Raw genomic sequence first — 21719 nt, forward strand, 5'->3', positions numbered from 1 at the left:
ACCACCTCCTAGGGAAATGGAAATAAAAAAAAATAAATGGGACCTAATGAAGCTTAAAAGCTTTTGCACAGCAAAGGAAACCATAAACAAGATGAAAAGACAACCATCAGAATGGGAGAAAATATTTGCAAATGAAGCAACTGACAAAGGATTAATCTCCGAAATTTATAAGCAGCTCATGCAGCTCAATAACAAAAAAACAAACAACCCAATCCAAAATTGGGCAATAGACCTAAATAGACATTTCTCCAAAGAAGATATACAGATTGCCAACAAACACATGAAAGAATGCTCAACATCACTAATCATTAGGGAAATGCAAATAAAAACTACAATGAGGTACCACCTAACAGCAGTCAGAAAAGCCATCCTCAAAAAATCTACAAACAATAAATGCTGGAGAGGGTGTGGAGAAAAGGGAACCCTCTTGCACTGCTGGTGGGAATGTAAATTAATACACCCACTATGGAGAACAGTATGGAAGTTCCTTAAAAAACTAAAAATAGAACTGCCATATGAACCAGCAATCCCACTACTGGACGTATACCCTGAGAAAACCATAATTCAAAAAGACTCATGTACCACAATGTTCATTGCATCTCTATTTACAATAGCCAGGACACGGAAGCAACCTAAGTGTCCATCGACAGATGAATGGATAAAGAAGATATGACACATATATACAATTTTATATTACTCAGCCATAAAAAGAAACAAAATTGAGTTATTTGTAGTGAGGTGGATGGACCTAGAGTCTGTCATAGAGAGTGAAGTAAGTCAGACAGGGAAAAACAAAGACTGTATGGTAACACATATATATGGAATCTAAAAAAAAAAAAAAAAAGTTTATGAATAACCTAGGGGCAGGACAGGAATAAGACACAGATGTAGAGAATGGACTTGAGAACATGGGGAGGGGGAAGGGTAAGCTGGGACGAAGTGAGAGAGTGGCATGGACTTATATACACTACCAAATGTAATATAGATAGCTAGTGGGAAGCAGCCCCATAGCACAGAGAGATCAGCTTGGTGCTCTGTGACCACCTAGAGGGGCTGGATAGGGAGGGTGGGAGGGAGACACAGAGGCAGGACATATGGGGATATATGTATATGTATAGCTGATTCATTTGTGATAAAGCAGAAACTAACACACCATTGTAAAGCAATTATACTCCAATAAAGATGTTAAAAGAAAAAATAAAAACAATAGATTGGTAAATTATTTTTTTTTTAAATTATAAGTTTTAGCTCTTAAAAAAGTACTGTCAAGGAAATTAAAAAGAGAATCCACAGAGAGGGCAAAAATTTTCCCAAATAATATATCTGATAAAGGACTTATTTACAGAATATAGATATTAAATAGAATATAGATAGGTAGATATCACCTATCTCTCTTTCTATCTATCATTCTAATAACTCAATGCTAATAAGTTATCAGCAGAGCTTTAACGAAAAATAATTAAAATGGGTAAAATATTTAAAAGATATTAATCTAAGAAGACATACGGATGGCAAATAAGCAGATGAAAAGGTGTTCAATAGCATTACATAAAAATGCAAACAAAAATCACAATTTAATACCACTATATGCATACTAGAATGGTAAAATGAAAATGACTGCTAAGTGTTAACAAGAATATAGAGTACCTGCAAATTTCATACACATTTTGTGGGTATGTATAATTATAGAGCCAGTGTTGAAAATGGAATTATCTAAAGAAGTTAAATATCCACCTCCTATAAAACTAGGTCGTTGTCACTGTGCTAAGTTGTATATATATATATGTAATTTTTTTAAAAAAATTATTCTCTATTGAGGTGTAATTCTTGTACATTGTATTAATTTTAGGTATACAACCCAGTGATTTGATATTTGTAGGTATTATGAAATAAGCACCAAATTAAGTATAGTTACCATCCATCACCATACATGGTTACAGAATTTTATATTTTTTTACAGCATGGTAAACTGTAGTTTATAATACTGTATTGCATATTTGAAAGTTGATAAGAGAGTAAATCTTAAAACTTATCATCACAAGAAAAATTGTTTTAATCATTATCAGTTGACAATCAGTCTTTCTTTGTTATATATGGGTGTCATAATATCTGTCCTGATATCGTATATTACTTTTGTGGAAATTAAACAAGATAATGTACCTAAAAATATTTGTTAATTCTAACATGATGGAAAATGTAATATTGATGCTATTGTTCATTGCACTGTATACAGTGTGAATATAATGAAAGGACACTTATTTGAGAAAGTATTATATAATAATGTCTCAAAGCCTGGTAACAAACTCTGAAATATACTCAAATGAAAGTATTAATTGTAATATTTGCAGAAGAGAAGAAATTGCTCACTTAAAACAAATTATTATTATATTTGTGGTACCTTCCTTTTTTTACTTTTGCTTACTGCTTCATAATTTTGAAAAGGGACAGAAATACTGGTATAATCCACAGAAAATAATCTTATGGCCTTTGTTAGCTTCCTTGACATTGTGAACTCCAATTTAAAAGAACTTTGTTCCTCACAACTACCTTTTCTCAGTCACACTGCTCATCTGAATCTCTATACCACAGCAAATGCTGACAGTTAGAGGCAAGGCTGTTCACTTGGTAGAGTGGAAAAAGCACAGCTGTGATGAAATGGAACAAAAACAGGAAACTGAGTCTGGTGAACCATGTTTTTGTCTTAGTTTTGCTAGTGGGTGAAAAATACCCTGTAAGCTTATTTATATGCATCTTAAGCTCTTCATTTTTAAGGCCAAGTGATTGAATTGGGTGAACCCAGGTGTCCTTTTTAGCTCATTCTTTTTTTATCTATGATCTAGGACAAAAATTAATATAGAATTTTCCTTTGTGGCTAATTTTTTCATATTAATTGTAAATAAGTTTCAGATTTTATTTATTGATATGGATCTTTGTTTTGAGACTTGACATACATGCAGGAGTGTCATAATTTTGAGACACCATATATTTATTCTATTAATGCTGACATTATTCATTGACAATGTCATTCTTTTATTCATCTGTAAGCACTGCCCCCAGAATTAGTGTTTTGTGTATTTTTAAGAATTTTTAAATTAATTTTTCTATTTATTACCAAAGCAAGATGTAAAGGACTAGTATTCTATTTATTGAATCTAAATCATCACTAATGATATTATACATTATATCTTTATACCACTATGAATTAAAAAACACTGCTAATTATAATTGCCACCCTATTTATTATGATATATCTCAATTTCAGGGATGTTAAAATGTGAAAAATATATGCCTTAGAATCAAGAAACTTGATTATTATAACTTGTATCAACTTACTTTTTATGAAATAAAGTTATAAAAATTATTCCCAATTTGTTATTCTTTTTTATATTTTAGAATTTCTCTCCCTGTCAATAATACACTTGAGATGAGTTTTTTAAAGTATTACTCATTAGGTCTCCAAAAATGCCTTTTAAAGGATTCTTCTACATTGTTATTTTTTAAAAATCTAACTCAAGGCAACTTTGCAATATGTAGAAGTTTTTAAACTATCTGACCTGATGTTAAAGCACCTGCAATTTTATTTTAACCCACTGCTTCTACTGGGTTTACACAGTTCCATGTCTAGAGAAATCAAGAACTGGTTTCTAATAGATGATTTTCTGAGAGACACTGTCCACTGTAACAAGGGATGAGACAACCTAGAAAATTTAATTCCTGTACAGCTCCAAATAGGCTGCGAGACAGAAATTTTAAGACTTGCTATCTGTGATCCAATATCCTTTGAGATGTTTCACTCTAATTCTCTATAGACATATGCTTCTAAAATTTCCAACAGATCCCATAACCCTTCTCTTTTATCTCAACTTATCAATTCTCTTCTGAAATTATTTTCTTTCCTTTTAAAGGAGGCCTAAAATGTCCTTCTTCCCTATTTCATTAGGTAAATTCTACTCATATTTTAATATTTAGCCCAAGAATTACACTCTCTGTGAAGCTTTTTACTATTTTTTTTCTTTTTGCCACTAATTTATTTTTCATTCCCCATATTACAACATTCATCAAACTGTATTATCATTATTGTTTCTAAATCAACTGTAATAGTTTCCTATTGTTGCTGTTAACAAGTCACCACAAATTAGAGGCTGTAACAACACAATTGTATTGTCTTACAACTCTGGAGATTAAAAGTCTAGAATGGGTCAACAGGTCTGCATTCATTCTAGAACTTCCAAGAGAGATTTCTTTCCCCTGCCTTTTCCCATTCTGGAGGCTGCCTACATTCCTCGACTCATGGTAATGCATAATTCTGATCTTTACTCCTGCTGTCTCAGCTCCTTCTCTGACTTTGATCCTTCTCTCTCTCCCTTTTATAAAGACCCTCAAGATTACACTAGGCCCACGTGGATAATCAAGGATATTCCCCGTTCTCAAGATCTTTAACTTAATCACATCTGCAGTATCTCTTGTAAGGTAACATATTAACAGTTTCTGGGGATTAGGATGTGGACATCCTTGTGTTATAACTGAGCAGGACACAATGGGTCTTTCTGGAGAAGAAGAACCCCCACCCCCACCCCCACCCCCACTCCTGTCATGTTTTCCACCTGCCTCCTGTCTGTAGAAAAACTTTAGCCTCCTAGGCCTTCCCTGAGTTAAAAGAATAAATTTATTCAGAGAAGTAAGAACATGTAGAGGAAAAGGAAAACAGTCAAGCAAGACAAAATAATAATAGTTTAGCCACTAAACAAAGTCAAGGACATTTAGTTCCTCCTCAAGGGCTATAGATAATATTCTGAGCCATGTCCTTTGAGCTGCTTTGCAAATACAAATACTAAAACCCCCACCAGGTGGAAGAATTTAACTGTATGCTGCCCACAAGCCCATAGCCCCAGACCAGTGGAACCAGAAGGTTGATAATACTGACTCTCAATTACTTTACCACCAACCAATCAGAAGAATGCCCACAAGCTAATCACTCACCCCACAACCTTCCTCCCTCATCTTCTCTTTAAAAATCTTTCCCTGAAAGCCATCAAGGAATTTGGGTCTTTTGAGCACTAGCTGCCTGGACTCCTTGCTTAGCACCCTGCAATAAAAACTGCACTTTCCTTCACAGCTTGGTGTCAATAGATTGGCTTTACTATGCATGGGTGAGCAGACCCATGTCTGGTTCAGTAACAGTGGAGCCATTATTCTGACTATCACATGAACCTCCCCATTAAGCTTTGAATTTTAGAATGTATTATAGACTGAATTGTGTCCCTCCAAATTCATATGTTGAATCCCAATTCTCAAATGTGATTGAATTTGGAGACCGGGCCTTTTAAGGAGGCCTTAGTTAAGGTTAAATGAAGTCATATGGGTGAGCCCTAAACCAATAGGCCTGTGTCCTTATAAGAAGAGGAAAAGACACCAAGGGCTTGTGCACACAGAAGAAAGGCCACAGGAAGACACAGCAAGGCGGCCATATGCAAATTACAGAGAGAGGTCTCAGGAGAAACCAAACCTGCTGACACCTTGACATCGGACTTCCAGATTTCAGAACTGTTAGAAGATAAATTTCTGTTGCTTAAACCACCTACTCTGTGGGATTTTGTTATGACAGCCCCAGCTAATATACTGGGTTTGCCAAAAAGTTCATTTGGTTTCTTCCATAAGATGGCTCTTGTAGCACTTAGTTGTCTTTAACTTCAATTGAAACAATTTTGTTAGATTGTATTGTGACAGCTGTCATAGCAGCATGAATTTAAAAAAATACTTATCAAAATTGGTGAATTTTTGTGTAGCCATTTTAATATTGAAGATAGAAGAAAAAAGCAGCATTTTTGGCATATTACCTTTTATAGTTCAAGAAAGGTAAAATGCAACTGAAATGCAAAAAAAGATTTGTGCAGTGTATGGAGAAGGTGCTGTGACTGATCAAACATGTCAAAAGTGGTTTGTGAAGTTTTGTGCTGAAGATTTCTCACTGGACAATGTTCCACAGTCGGGCAGACAAGTTGAAGTTGATAGCAATCCAATAGAGACATAAATTGAGGACAATCAATGTTGTACCATGCAGAGATAGCCGACATACTCAAAAGTCCAAATCAAGCTTTGAAAATCATTTGCACCAGCTTGGTTATGTTCATCACTTTGATGTTTGGGTTCCACATAAGCAAAAAAAACCTTCTTGACCATATTACCCCATGCGATTCTCTACTGAAACGTAAAGAAAACATTCCGTTTTTAAAACAAGTCGTGATGGGCAATGAAAAGTGGATACTGTACAATAAGGTGGAATGGAAAGATCGTGGAGCAAGTGAAATGAACCACCACCAACCATACCAAAGGCTCGCCTTCATCCAAAGAAGGTGATGTTGTATACATGTTAAGATTGGAAAAGAGTCCTCTATTATGAGCTCCTTCTGGAAAACCAAACGATTAATTCCAACAAGTACTGTTCCCAATGAGACCAGCTGAAAGCAGCACTCGACAAAATGCATCCCGAATAGTCAACAGAAAACACATAATCTTCCATCAAGATAATACAAGACCTTATGTTTTTTGATGACCATGCAAAAACTGTTACAGCTTGGCTGGGAAGTTCTGATTCATCCACCATATTCACCAGATATTGCACCTTCAGATTTCCATTTATTTCGGTCTTTACAAAATTCTCTTAATGGAAAAAATTTCAATTCCCTGGAAGACTGTAAAAGGCACCTGGAACAGTTCTTTTCTTGAAAAGGTATAATTTGGGGGGAAGATGGAATTATGAAGTTGCCTGAAAAATGGCAAAAGTTAGTGGACAAACGGTGAATACATTGTTCAATAACGTTCTTGGTGAAAATGAAAAACTGTCTTTTATTTTTACTTTAAAACCAAAGGAACTTTTTGGCCAACCTAATAATATGCTTTTTCACTTCTTTTAAATTTCAGAATTTAGCCTAGTGCTCATACTAAAAAATATACACCAGGACTAAAATTTATAATAACAAACATATTTGTCGGATTGTATCTTTAAGAAAATTTTAAATGATTTCAAATTAGTACAGAATGCCTCTTAATTGAATGCTTAAGTTCTTACCCTTCTGTATCCTTTTCAGGATGGCAGATTCAGGAGAAGATTCCTTACTATGATGTCAGTAGAGGAAAAGTGTGCTTTGGGTTTGGGTTATTTCTATGCTTGTTCCTGAAAACAGCAAGTGACTGCATGAGGTCTCAATAGAAATCAGCTATTTCTCTGTGAAACGTTCTGACTATATTGATTTTATCTGCTGTGGTGTTCTCAGAATAAATTGTGCTCACCGAAGCCATATTTAAATTTACCTAGGTTGCTGGCAAGGAGCAGCTGGAAAGGGCCAAATGGTCTCCCTTTGCTGCTTCCAGAGCACAGTAAATTGTCCTCCAGGATAGCAGCACAGCCTCTTAGCTGAGATCAGGGGCTCCTTGCTTGGGATCAGTGTACTAGGGTCAGCCTCTGTATCTACCTGAGAGGCATGGAGAACTGGGAGGAGAGAATGTGTCTGCCCTTTCCCACCTAGATTTTCTCAACCTGTTTCCACTGAGTATTTAGGGCACCTCCACTGACCGGAAATAAAAAGGTGAAAAACATTTCCAGCCTGCATTTTCAAAATTGTTTTCATAAACCATAAAAGATAAGCTTTCTCCTTTATACCTTGCTCCAGAAATCAAACAAGTATGTAGAATGCATACTCCCCCTATGTACACCACCTATTCTATTCTTTGAAAATTAGTTTTCTTCATGTTCTCTTTCTGACCTTCTACATTGTTCTATAGCATAGCTTATGTAGTAGGGCAGGTGTGGAGGGTTGGAAGGGACATAAGATTTTTGTTTTACATATTCTCCTACCTGAAGATATATTTGCTAAAACTAGTGTTTACATGTATTGTAAGATCTTGGAAGACAAGGAGAATGTGAAGATGTTTATGAGAAAGTGAGGAGAAAAACATCTTATCACTCTGTTTCATTTGTTTTGAAACAAGTAAATATTTCATTGTAAGTGTTTGTGAAATGAATTAATGATGCATGAGGAATAAATTAACATCTAATTACCACAAAGGAATTTTACTTGGAAAACTTATAAAATGGCCCCCCATGTATAAGTACAAATCACCTACAGAATGCACCTGTTGTAAAATATCTGGACAAACTCGATTGAGTGGTATGTTTCTGTGATCTTCATCTTCACTAACCTTTTGTCTTAGATCTTGCTTCTTCTATTGGAATATATTTTACTTCTATGCCCTGATTCCTCCAACCTGAATCTAACAAATATGGAGTAGCTGATGGTTCAGAACACACTAGGATATTAAAATATCCTTTCAGAATAAATCAAGAAATAAACAAAATGCCCCTTTTCATCCTCAAAGCAAAAGATCCCACTTTAGGCCTTTTGGATTAAATTCATCTCTGTATTTCTCACATTTAATGTGGTTAACATAGATATGATTTATCATTTTAGAAAATACTCAGGTTTATTTTTTATTCTTAATTGATTCTTAAATCATAATTGATTGCTTCTTCATTTTATTTATTAATGATTTGTAAATGTACACCCAGAGCCTCATGATTCTATTGTAATTTTCATGACCATTTGATTCCTTTCTTACTAATTTTTACATTGCAGAAATTTAACTAACATACCCAACTTAGGTGTTATTTACTCTATTGTGAAGTATTTGTGTAAAATATGTCATGTAAAAACTAAAAATGTAAAGTATAAAAATGTGAAGAGAGTAAATTCTACTTATATAAGCTGAAAATTAACACAATATTTTATTTCTTGCTTCTAAAAATAGGTTAAAATATGGTCAACAAGTACATTTCCACGAGGTATAACATAAGTTGGAGCATCACTTAAAAATTAACAATATACTCCTGGGTCATCTGTTAAATGCTATACATCACTACAATTTAAATCAATCAAAGAGAATCACAGTAACTTTTCCAGCTAAGGTAGCACCCCTAAATCATTTTGCTAACACGTGTTACTTCAATTCAAAATATTAAAAATAAATATGCCTCTGCTTCACAATCTCTTTAGAGGCTCTATTCAGCTTTCCCCCCCCCCATAACTCTTAAAATTTATCAGTCCTAAATAATGGGAACCAAACAAATTAAGCATAATATTGAAGTAGATAAATTAATAGCTAAATATAAAGAGTCTTCAAACATCTATAGAATATCCAGAATTAATCTGAGTTTTACCACTGGAAACAAAGTGGAAATGAATGTATTATGAAAGAGACCTTGATTTGGAATAGACTAATCTCACCTTGATTAAGAGAGACAAATGTTTCACCATGCTTTATCTCCACCCTACTCTTTCTACCTAAAGGGCACACCCATTTTTTAGTACAACATTCAACTGAGAAACTATTTTAAAAATTGTTCTAAGACCCACAAGACATATCAAATACCTAGAAAATATAAACTTCTAGGATGGATTAAAAGAGCAAAGTTCTTCACCCTTACGAAGAAAACAACCAAGACTAAAAGTTAACAAGGACACTAAGATGTAAAAGATTTACTGCAATGACGTCAGTGTTAATGGACAGCTGGCTAGCTGTACACTAGCCTCAAGGAGTAGATAATTCGGCATTAGTGCAGATTCATATGCCCCAGGTCTAAAACTACTGTGCAATTAGATAATTTAGAGTAAGTCCAAAATGCTTTTTTTGGAATAGTAAATGGATACTTATGTAAATCACTTCTTAAGGTACCCTGAATATAATAAAGATGCAAAAAGATAGTTACTTTCCTCAAGTTCTAGAATTAGAAAGCAGACAAAACCCCTAAAATAGATGGCAAATATTTACATGCAATAAACTCACACACACACGTGCACACACACACACACACACACACACAAACACATCTGCAGGTCTGTTCTAATACGTTAATATATCCATATGTTCAAATGTGGTATGACTTACTTGGACTGTGGACAGTTATTTCAAACTTCAACTTCTGGTTATGGCAGAAAAATTACACTGGACTAGCTCTCTCATAGTAAACAGCCATTAAACTGGAAAAATATCCAATACAGGTTGGGTAAAAAATAGAAAACAATAGCTGCTAACTATAAGCAATGGGCAGAAACTATCCTGATCCCAGACCATTACAGACCCTATACATATGCAGGAGGGGCAGAGTCACTGGCCGTCAAATCTGAGACCCAGTGACACAAACAAAGCCTATGTCTGAGATTGAAAGAGAAGAAAAGAGCATGCCACTGCTGTATCCATCCCCAGACTAGCAAATATCAGTAACAAGTAACAGCAGTTTATCCCTGAAGGCAGGAACAAGTACCTGGAAAGATATTCTCTTTCAGGCAAGAAACCACCAGAATAACCTAAATCTGAGAGAAGAATAGGACACTGAGCAAAAATCTCCATCAACCCAGCCCCACAATAAGGATGGACAACACTTGAGGAATTTGAAGCCAGTAGGGTAATGATTCTAATAATAGCAATAATAAAACACAAACATAGCTTGATTCATGACTATATGGACAAAAACTCCCACACTAAGGTTCTAACAAAGGAAGCATACCCATAATAAGTTCTCGTGATCTAATGTATAGCATGGTGACTATAGTTAATAATAAAGTATTGTATAGTTGAAACTTGGTGACAGAGTAGATCTGAAGTGTTATTACCACATATACACACAAAAGGTAAATATGTGAGGTGATGGATAGTTTAATTAGCTTCATTGGGGAAATCATTTCACAATGTACATATATATCAAAACATGATGTTGTACACCTTAAATATATATAATGTTTATTTGTCAATTATACTGTAATAAAGCTGGGAGAAAAATACCTATTTTGAAGCATAAACACTAGCTCTCTTAACCTACAGGTGATCTAGAGCTTTAATCCAAAAATTATGCAACAAAGGAAGTAAGAAAGAACATAGGGGACAAATTAGACAAAGCAGCCAACAGAAGCAAGCTCAGATATGACCTAGATATTGGATCTCTCAGACAGGGAATTTAAAATAACATGATTAATACGTCAAGGGCTATAGTGGAAAGGATGGACAACATGAAAAAGCAGATGGGGAATGTCTTCAAAGAAGTGAGAACTGTAAGTAACAATCAAAATGACATGCTAGAAAGTTTTGAAAAGTAATGGTAATAGAGATGAAGAATGTCTTCAATGGGATTATCAGCAGACGTGACACTCAACTTTAAAAGAATTTGAAGATAAGGAAATAGAAAATTGAACTGAACACAAAGTAAAAGAAATGTGAAAATAAAAATCAAAGAAGATAGCATCAAGATCTTTGGGAAAATATCAAAAAGTAACACACATGTAATTGAAATCTTAGACCGAAATGAGAGAGATAACAGGGAGGAATACATATGTGAAGAGATAATGAAAGGCATTAAGCCACAGATCTAAGATGCCCAGACCTCAAATTAAGTTTAAATATAATCAAAGAAACAACTATTCACAGAGACATACTATACTAAGCCTGCCAGAGACAAATGGTAAAGAGAAAATCTTTAAGAATAATGGAGAAAAAAGATACAATGCATTCTGAGAAATACAGGTAAAAATTAAAGCAAATTTCTTGTCAGAAACTATGGAAACAAGAAGACAATGGAGTACTATCATTCAACTATTGGAAAAAGGACAACCTACAATTCTATATACAAGTTAAAAGTTAAAAGAAATAAAAAATAAAAATATATGAAAAGCAGCTACCCCAACACAATCAAAACCAAAGCAACAAGTAGTTTTACTTTCTCACAAAAAATGTCTAATTCCAAAGCAGTGTGGTCATGCTGAATATTTTTAAAATATACAACTTACAAATATTTAAGAAATTTGTAATATAATGTTATGAAATAAGGCAAATGCTTGAGCAAATATATATGTAATGCATAAATTTTTCTTTTTAATAGATATGACTACAAGGAGGATTAGAAGACCTTAACTTAATAGGCATAAATGATTGTTCAATTTTAATTTTCCCTAAAGTCAACAAGCTCAGCTAATATGTTTGCAGCATTTCACTCTTGCTCTGTATCCACAAGTTTATTTCGTCTACAAACTTCTTTTCAGTGGATGTAAGCATGCACTGATTTATCTGTTATGCAGCAGTTGTTTATGAGAAGCCCTTACAGGAACCACGAGTAGTTATAGATTTTATTAGTAGTAGAATCAAATAGAAAGAAAATATTTTGCTATCTGCCACTGATCAAGAATTAAAAATCAGGGAACAGAAATGTCATGATATAATTTCAGATAGTATATTAAATATTTGGAAAAGGATATTCAAAACAGAGCTTTCATATTTAAGGAGAGAGTCACAAATTGTGCATGTATGTGAAATGGATTAAACTAATGGCAGACTGCTGTTAAATAAGAGCTCAAATTCTTACTTACATCAGTAAGTACAGTATATACCAACAATTTCAACTGCCTGTTAATAAACAATACTCACATAATAGAGTTCATCGATATTTGGTAGTAGAGGTATTCTTGTTTCATGTTAAAACCTTTCATGTTTCAGATGAAGTTATTGAAAGCAGTTTCCAATACTAGCCTTGTTCACACATAGTTTATCTTTCCTCCCATGAGTAACAAGCTTAAATTAACCTCTTCTCAGTAAAAATAAAGAGATCAACTTTTATTAACAGTGGGCTAATTTTCCATTTTCTATAGTAGTTACAAAGTCCTTCTCTAAATTAAGAAGAATTCAAAGTTCCATTTTTTTTAATACTGTATATGTACATAAAAGACATTCAAATAAAAGGGTTTTCATTTTAAGCGGGAAGAAAAATTAATTGATCTGGGAAGGAAACAAACTCTCTAGGTAACGTTTGCTGTTAGCTAAGCAAAATAAAACAGTTCTCTAGTCCTATGTTTGATTTCCCTTGCATTGGCAGTAACTGAGAGGACTATTTATTTTTAACATACTAAGGAAAACACTTCTGTTTGTTATTGTTAACTATGAAAATTACCTTAAATACTATTGAAGGAGTAAAGAAACAAAGATTCATTTTCAATTTATTCTTTTAATTTAAAAGTTCCCACTGAAGAATAGTTATGTCCATCATAGTTGCTTAACTGTTTCATAACTAAGCAATTTAAGATTCTAACCTACTGTAAACTTCTCTGTTTAATTCAGAGATTTTAAAAAGAATCATAATTCTTTTCAAAGAAAAGAAATCTTTGATTTCTCTGACTGCTCGTTTGACTTTTTGCCTATACATTTCTCACGGCACACCCATAATGGCAAATTTCTTGAAGTATTAGATATAAGTAAATGCTGTTGAAAGGATTACTTTGGTTTAGAAATTCCTCCTTAGCAGCAATTTATTCCATCATAATTTGTGCACACCTGTGAAATAAATAGTGGCAGTGAGGCTGAACTTTAGACAAACTTCTCTCTTTTCCTTACTGGAAATTAGATTTTAAAAATGGAGTATTCTTAACATGCTTATAGAATTTGTTACTCCTCTGTGGTCATGCAAATATCATAGTCAACATACATATAATCTCTCCTCTTTTCATTAGTTTTTTTTTTTTTTTAATAAAAAATTCTATTGAGAAGGGAAATTATGGGCTGGTCCTCTACAAGCAGATCTTAGAGGTAAGAAATAAGTGAACTGATAATTCAAGTAAAAAAAAAAATTATCAAATGCTGTCAGTTTTAAAATGGAGCTTGGACAAGGGCATCTGGCGACAGACTATCATTTCCCCCACTGAGTAGTTCACAGAAAGGTGATTATTTGGCAAACCTATAGGCTTTTTGTTAACTATTGGAAAATTGCATTTTAGCTCCTGAATTTTCATTTCTGTCAAACCTTTGGCTTTTTTACCAGGTTTTCTCTGACATATTCTTCTCACTAACCCTTCACTAACCCAGTCAGATTCTAGTCATTAATGTGGGAATTCTTAAGTCATTCATTTAAATCTCTAAGAAAATTGTTACCCATTTACTACTGTTATCTTTTAAAGCAACAAATAGTTTAACATTTCTATTTCCTCACAAAAGCTAAAATACTAGATAGATAGATATAGATAGATGCTAGATAGATAGATAGATAAATAGATAGATAGATACAGAAAAGTTTGAACTATAGAAAAATTACTCTAAAATTTTATGTTCTTAGAAATACGCTAAATTAGATATGTGTGCAAGGTTCAGGACTCTAAATAGCATAAGAGGAATGTCTAACACAGGTGAAGGTAAAGTAGAAATGGTACCCTTTATAGCTTTGTAAGCCTAGAAAAAAAGAATCAAGATAAAAGGAAGGAAAGCTGTTACCATTTTGGATTTTATGATCAAATGCAACAATGGGGTAGGTTTGAAACGGTGTTTTCATTCATGGTGACACAGTTCTAGGTGTAGTTTGTTCTTAATAACTTAAGTTCTTTTTACCCCTCTCACATCCCATCTAGAAAAAAAATTCTATTTTATCAAACTATTATTAGTCAGTTAATTATCATCATGCATGAATTAGTTCAGTCATACTTATACAAGTAAAGCAATGTATTCAAAACTTTGCAAAATGAAAGGAATGAATAAGGTGGTAAAGATATTTGGAACCAGATAAGGAGGTGAGAAAGAAAGAGTACGTGGATAAATAACTGAGATTCCTGTCAGAAAATACCTGAAGAGCTCCATTGCTCCCAAATTATAATAGTTGAACCATCGAATGGAAGTTATCTACCTAGCATAACCATTGTGGAGTTAGTACATGTTCTGGTTAATTTATAGCATTTTCTTTATGATTTACAATATCCACTTAAATTAATGACATATCCACTCTCCTTTCAACTGACTCTCAACATTTTCTTAAATGTGACACCTGGTTTTGACTAGTGTGCTATATTGATTTTTTTCTAAGACACTTAAATTTACTTTTATCTTTTGTAATTCTGTTTTATTATATTTCTTTTTTTATCAGGTAACTGAAACACATTTCTGTTGGGAATTCCACATGCAAAAATTAAAGTCAAATTATATTGTAATAAGAACTTAATGATTCTTTCCATTTCTATTCTTTTTCTAGGATAGGATTTTTCAGTTGGCATTACGTCCCTATGATAGTCGTTTATAGTAAATGTAGCTTCCATGAAATGTTTCCAATGTATGACTTTGCACAGTAAGATACCTCTCTATCCAAAAAAAAATACATCTTTTGTGGAATTTTTTCACAATTTGCATAGGCCTCTAATTATAATTTAAAGAAACTGATGGAAAGGAATTGTTTAATGTCATAGTAATGCAAATTACATTATTAGGTGGGCTTAATTTTTTAAATTTCATTTATTTTTAGCAGAGTCTGGGCTTTCTAATTATGGGTCTTCCAAACATTTTACTTAGTTTTGCACTGTTGTATTGGCAATCTAGTTTCAAAAGGAGGTATCCTATACTCAGCTACTTTCTTGATGTGGTAAAACTCAGTTTCACTTGGATAAAAAGAGTCATCAGGAAGGGTGATTTTTGATTACTGAGTATAATCCTTCATTTTCAATTAAAATCCTTCCTCCCCTCATTTTTACTAATTTCCATACTGTCTTATAGTTAACTTTAGTTTTCCTCATATAGTCAAATATAAACCCAGCCAACTCTGTCTTTTTTTTATTTTAGTTAACCTCTTCTTTAAAATCAATTTACCATTTAAGTTTATAATTTATGAAATAATATTTCTTATTGAGTCCTTAAAATATCCAGCACATGTGTATACTGACCAGCACAATGGACCTACAGTTTTAAATTATTTCAATAGTTGTGTTTGAGCACATTTAAAATTATTTTTAAAAAATAGAACAGAAGAGGGAAATTATTTAGACCTACCCAGATAGCAACAGAAAGCAATCAAATGATTTTTTTCTATCCAATGAAACATTAGACATTCATTACAAAATCTATGCATAGTCTAAGAATAGAGCAATAAGATCACATATATGTAAAACTGAATTGCTTCATAAGCTTCCATTTATAATCTGTACCTTTATACATTAAAATCCCAATATTCAGAAGAGATTGAATCCGCATACTTCAGAATTTTTCATAGGAATATAAGAAACTGAAAACTTCTGATTCCACACTAGTGGGGAAAAAAGTATTACAACTTTGAAAATTAATTTGTATAACTATTTTATCTGTGGCTCAGTCTAAAAGCTGACTAGTATTTTATACGAAACATTACAATTTGTAAGAGAGTATTTTTACAAATATACAAAAAGTAGTTAGAGTTCAGAAAAACCCCAAATCTGAGCATTTGTTGGCTGATTCCAGCTGTATTATGCTTATGTATTTCCTAGAAATATTAGAATACTGACTATAGTACATTTATGACGTGTCCTCAGGATGTGACTCTAAACTATATCCAACAAAAGTCATGATCCCACAGTGATTGCATACGCTGGGAGCACATGATTATGCTGAATTGCCACAATGTGAGCATTCCTTTTCTCTGTGATGATCCCCCAAAACATATTTCTCCAATATAAGAGGTTATGAAAGGAAAAAATGGAGGTAGTAGTAAGCCAAAAACAGAGGGCCGTTTGAGCAAATCTAATATTCAAATAACTATTTTTGATCAGATATTTCAATTTTGAAGAAATAGATAGCTAACTGATCTGGTTAAATATTTCATCAGATATATCTAGGTTTAATGTGCAAAACCACCACCATCATCTGTGTGAACCAAAGTGCCTTTCTCCTTTCATTTTTTCTTTTTTTGCCATTGACTTAAAGTCAACTAATAATTTTAGATCTCATATTACAGAGGTCTAGTAGAATGATTTATACTAGGGAATTTTTAACTTCAATTAGTCACTTTTTAAAAAGAATAGAAAAGATCTTAAAAGAAGAATTTTGAATGTGTGATTCTGTATGTATGGGAAAGGAGAGGGTCATATTGTTATTTGTGATGATTTGCAGTAAATCCTCTCTTATCTCCAAAAAAAATGACCCAAAATGAGGTCATTGTTATCTAAAGATACAAATTGGATCCTTATTTTTCTTGCTGCAGTGCTTTGACTTTTATTTTTATAAAAATGCAAATATCCTAGGGAGGGGACTCACTATTTTATTCACTCATTTATACTTTCCTGTAAACAGTGGATATACAATCGATATTTCTTCATTCACACTGTCAGATGATTTATTAAGAGAAAGCATGATTGATTTTGGGGCGGGGAAAGAGAAAAATTCAGAAGCTATTCTCAATAAGGCACAAAATGTAGGAGGAAAAAAGTAAAATTGGGAAAAGAACTCTTAAAAACTTATTTATCTCACAATTTGGCTAAGGGTTGACCTTGATTCTAATTCAGAGAAAACATAGTTATAACATGAAGCAAGTTCTGTTTTATTGTAGTATTCTTAGTAATAAAAACAAGTATCAGAAATAGCTAATACTAGAAAGTATGTTTTATACTATTGGTTACCAAACATTTTGAAGAAAAATATGAAGAATGAATAGAGATTATAAAGTTTCCTAATATCTCAATATTAAACAAAACACATTTCTTCCCTTGTATGAATAAATATGAGAAGACCAGAAGAAACAGGTTCATTCCAACTCTGGATTTGCACATAGGAATGGAAGGAATTAAGATTTTCCTTTTCAATAGTCCTTAAGACTCTAAGGGGGTGCTAAAGACGTGGTAGCCATCTGTATTAATTGAGTTGTAGTAGAAAACAAGTTGAGTTATTTGAGGAGAGTTTAATAAAAAGAGGGATTTTTTGTTTGTTTTTTTTTTAAATTACACACAGTAAAATTCACTTTTTTGTTGGATTGAGATATGAGTTTATATACTTAGACAAATAACCACCATCATAGGATACAGAACAATTCCAACACCTAAAAAAATCCCTTTGTATTCAGACCCTCTCCCCTCACCTATTCCCCTGAAACCACTTATCTATTCTCTGTTGCTACAGTTTCGCCTTTTTTTAGAATGTTTTAAAAATTCATTCATATTGTTGCATAACATGATAGTTTGTTGCTGTTTTTTTGTTTGTTTGTTTTTGTTTTTTATTGCCCAAGAGTATTTCATTGTGTGGATGTATCAAAGTCTATTTACACATTCACTTGTTGAGGGATACCTGGGTGTATGATTTGTGGCAATACTGAATAATGCTGCTATAAATATTCATCTGAAGGTTTTCTGCACAGATGCAAGTTTTTATTTCTTTAGTATAAATAGCTAGAAATGGTATTGCTGTGTCAATTGACTTGTAAATCAATCCATGTAATTCACAATATTAATAACCTAAAGAAGAAAAAACATATTGTCATGATAATACATGTATGGAAAGTACTTGACAAAATTCAACATCTATTCATGATGCAAACTTTCAGTGAACTAGCAGTCTCTGATCATGTTAGCTTCTATAAATTGTAGCCCTGACTAATGAAAAGAGAGGACTGTCTAGTGTATGATGCATTTCAATGTGCATTTTTGTTTCTGTTCCATGTATTCTGATGTACTTCTGGTAGTTTAGATTTAAATATGTTACAATAAAGTCAAAGTACAAATAAAGTTAAAATAAAAGAAAAATATTAGATCTTATTTAATAATTCCCCAGATTTGCTGGCTTAGGAGGCATCTAAGAAAGACAAACAGAAGGAAATGAAATTTGGTGTTCTGAGCTAAATAATGAAACAGATTTTAATCTATCTCCTTTTGAAGAAATATACACATATGTTTGTTTAGAAATTCAGAGCTAAGGTAATATTCCATTTAGTCAGCCTATATGACTATAGGCTCTTACTCCATGAAATCCTTGAAGTTAGTACCCAGCTATATAGTACTGCAAATACAAAACTCTTGAAAAATTTTATAGTATTAAACATAAAAATATCATGATAGAATACTACTTAGATTTAGTGCATTCATTTCAGCCATTTACTTGAAAAATATTATTTATCTTGTATTATGTGGTAGGAATATGGTGAGAACTGAATATTGTTTTCTGAATATAAGTTTTCCCCAAGTATTACTTTTCCCAATTATCTCTTTACAGCCTTCAACACCATTGGTATTGATAGTGGTTATTATGGGATGAATGAATTAAATATGTTTAGTTCTACAAATATTTCTTAATGTACAGTTTAATTTTCTAACCAATGGGTACATATTTAAGATGTTTGGAACTGTCATTTTTTTCTTCATCTATATGTAATCAATTTCATTTCTGTAATTCAGTTTTCTGCTCTATATTGAAGGCATATGGACCCCTAAAAATTAAATTTCTCACACTCCTCTGCCAGTTGGATTTTAGTTAGTATTGGCTAATACGAAGAACTAGTAGAAGTTATTTATTATTTTTATTTTTAAATTATTATATTTTCATAGTAATTTGTAAAGAAAGAACAGAGCGCAGTACACATTTTACTCAGTTTCCCCCAGTTTTTACACCTTACCTAATTCTAATGCAATATCAAAACCAGGCACTTACATTTGTAAAATGTATGTACAGTTCTATTTCGTTTTATCACATGTATGGATTTATGTAACCTATACCAAAATCAAGATATAAAACTATTTCATCACCACAAAGATCTCCCTCATTTTAATCTTTTATAGTCACTCCCATCCCTCCCCTACCCCTTCACTTTCCCTAACCCCTGACAAGCACTACTGTTTTCCATATCTATCATTTTGTCATCTCAAGAATATTACCTAAATAGAATGATACCACATGTGACCTTTTGGTATTTGTTCACCAAACATAATGTCCTAGAGATCACTGGTAGGATTTTAAGAGGAATATGGGAAGTAGATCAGTGACTGGTGATTGACTTCAGTGCCTTTAGTATTCCAGCAGCAGTAGCAGTGGGAGACTGCCAGCAGCTGTTGGAGCCACAGGCTACAGAGGCTTTCAGCAGCACTAAAGGCTAAAGCAATAAGTAGCTGTAGGTCTCAGCAGCCTTTGGAGGGTCAAGCATTGGCAGTTTCCAGCAGAGTCAAGGGGAAATGTGCACCTGGGCTCTCGAAAAACTGTCTCCCTTCCTTTGTTTTTTCTAGCTCTCCGGTGTGGGAGAAGCTTCCTGAAAGTATCAATCTCTACTCACTTCAGTATCTCCCTTTCACTCCTTCTACCCTAAGACATTTATAATCAGTTCCCAGTATTTAACATCTTCTGTATGAACTACCTATGATATTTTTGCTTTCCTAACTGGGCTCTGACAGACACCATAGAATAGCATGGATGTAAAAAGCTAGCCCTATAGAGTATTGTAAAAACATACCGATAACATCAATATTATTACTAATATTAGTAATAAAAGAGCTACTACTTATTGGGAATCTATTTTGTGCCAGGCATTTTGTATAATAGCTTCCTTTCAAATAGCTTACATACACAAGAGGCAATGAAAAGAATGGAGTAAGAAGAGTAAAAAGCTATGCCAGCTTTGAACACAGTCTTTTTGTGTGTGTGTATTTTTTTTAATTGAAGTATAGTTAATTTACAATATTGTGTTAGTTTCAAGTATACAGCAAAGTGATTTAATTACACATATGTATATATCTATTTTTTTCAGATTCTTTTCCATTATAGGTTATTACAAGATAGTATAGTTCCCTGTGTTATACAGTAGGAGCTATATATATTTATATATAGATATATTAGTGTGTATTTGTTAATCCCAAACTCTTAATTTATCTCTGCCCCCCATCTCCTTTGGTAGCCACAAGTTTGTTTTCTGTGTCTGTGAGTTTATTTCTGTTTTGTAAATCAGTTCATTTTTATCATTTTTTTAGATTCCACATATAAGTAACATCATATGATATTTGTCTTTTTCTGACTTACTTCACTAAATATGATAATCTCTAGGTCCATCCATATTGCTGCAAAAGGCATTATTTTATTCATTTTAATGGCTGAGTAATATTCCATTGTATATATGTACCACATCTTCTTTACCCATTCATCTGCCCATGAACATTTAGGTTGCATCCATGTCTTGGCTATTGTTTAAGTAGTATTGCTATGAATATTGGAGTGTGTGTATCGTTTAGAATTAGAGTTTTTGTCTTTTTTGGATATATGCCCAGGAGTGGGATTGCAGGGTCAAATGGCAACTCTACTTTTAGTTTGTTAAGGAACCTCCACACTGTTCTCCATAGTGGCTGCACCAATTTTCATTCCCACTAACAGTGAAGGAGAGCTCCTTTTTTTCCACACTCTCTCCAGCATTTATTGTTTGTAGACTTTTTAATGATGGCCATTCTGACTGGTGTGAGGTGATACCTCATTGTAGTTTTGATTTGTGTTTCTCCAATAATTAGCAGTATTCAGCATCTTTTCATGTACCTGTTGCCCATCTGCATGTCTTCTTTGGAGAAATGTCTATTTAGATCTTCTGACCATTTTTGATTGGATTGTTTGTTTTTTTGCTATTGAGTTGTATGAGCTGTTTGTATATTTTGGAAATTAATCCCTTGTCGGTAGCATCATTTGCAAATATTTTCTCCCAGTCTGTACGCTGTCTTTTAGTTTTGTTTATGGTTTCCTTTGTTGTGCAAAAGCTTTTAAGGTCAATTAATCTATGACAAAGGAGCCAAGAAAATACAATGGAGAAAAAACAGTCTCTTCAATAAGTGGTGCTGGGAAAACTGGGCAGCCACATGTAAAAGAATGAAATTAGAACATTCTCTAATACCATATACAAAAATAAAGTAAAAATGGATTAAAGATCTAAATGTAAGATCAGATACTATAAA

Source organism: Aethalodelphis obliquidens, unplaced genomic scaffold (assembly GCF_003676395.1).
Source record: "Aethalodelphis obliquidens isolate GAN/ISIS:26980383/991018 unplaced genomic scaffold, ASM367639v1 scaffold1, whole genome shotgun sequence".
Taxonomy (NCBI): Eukaryota; Metazoa; Chordata; class Mammalia; order Artiodactyla; family Delphinidae; genus Aethalodelphis; species Aethalodelphis obliquidens.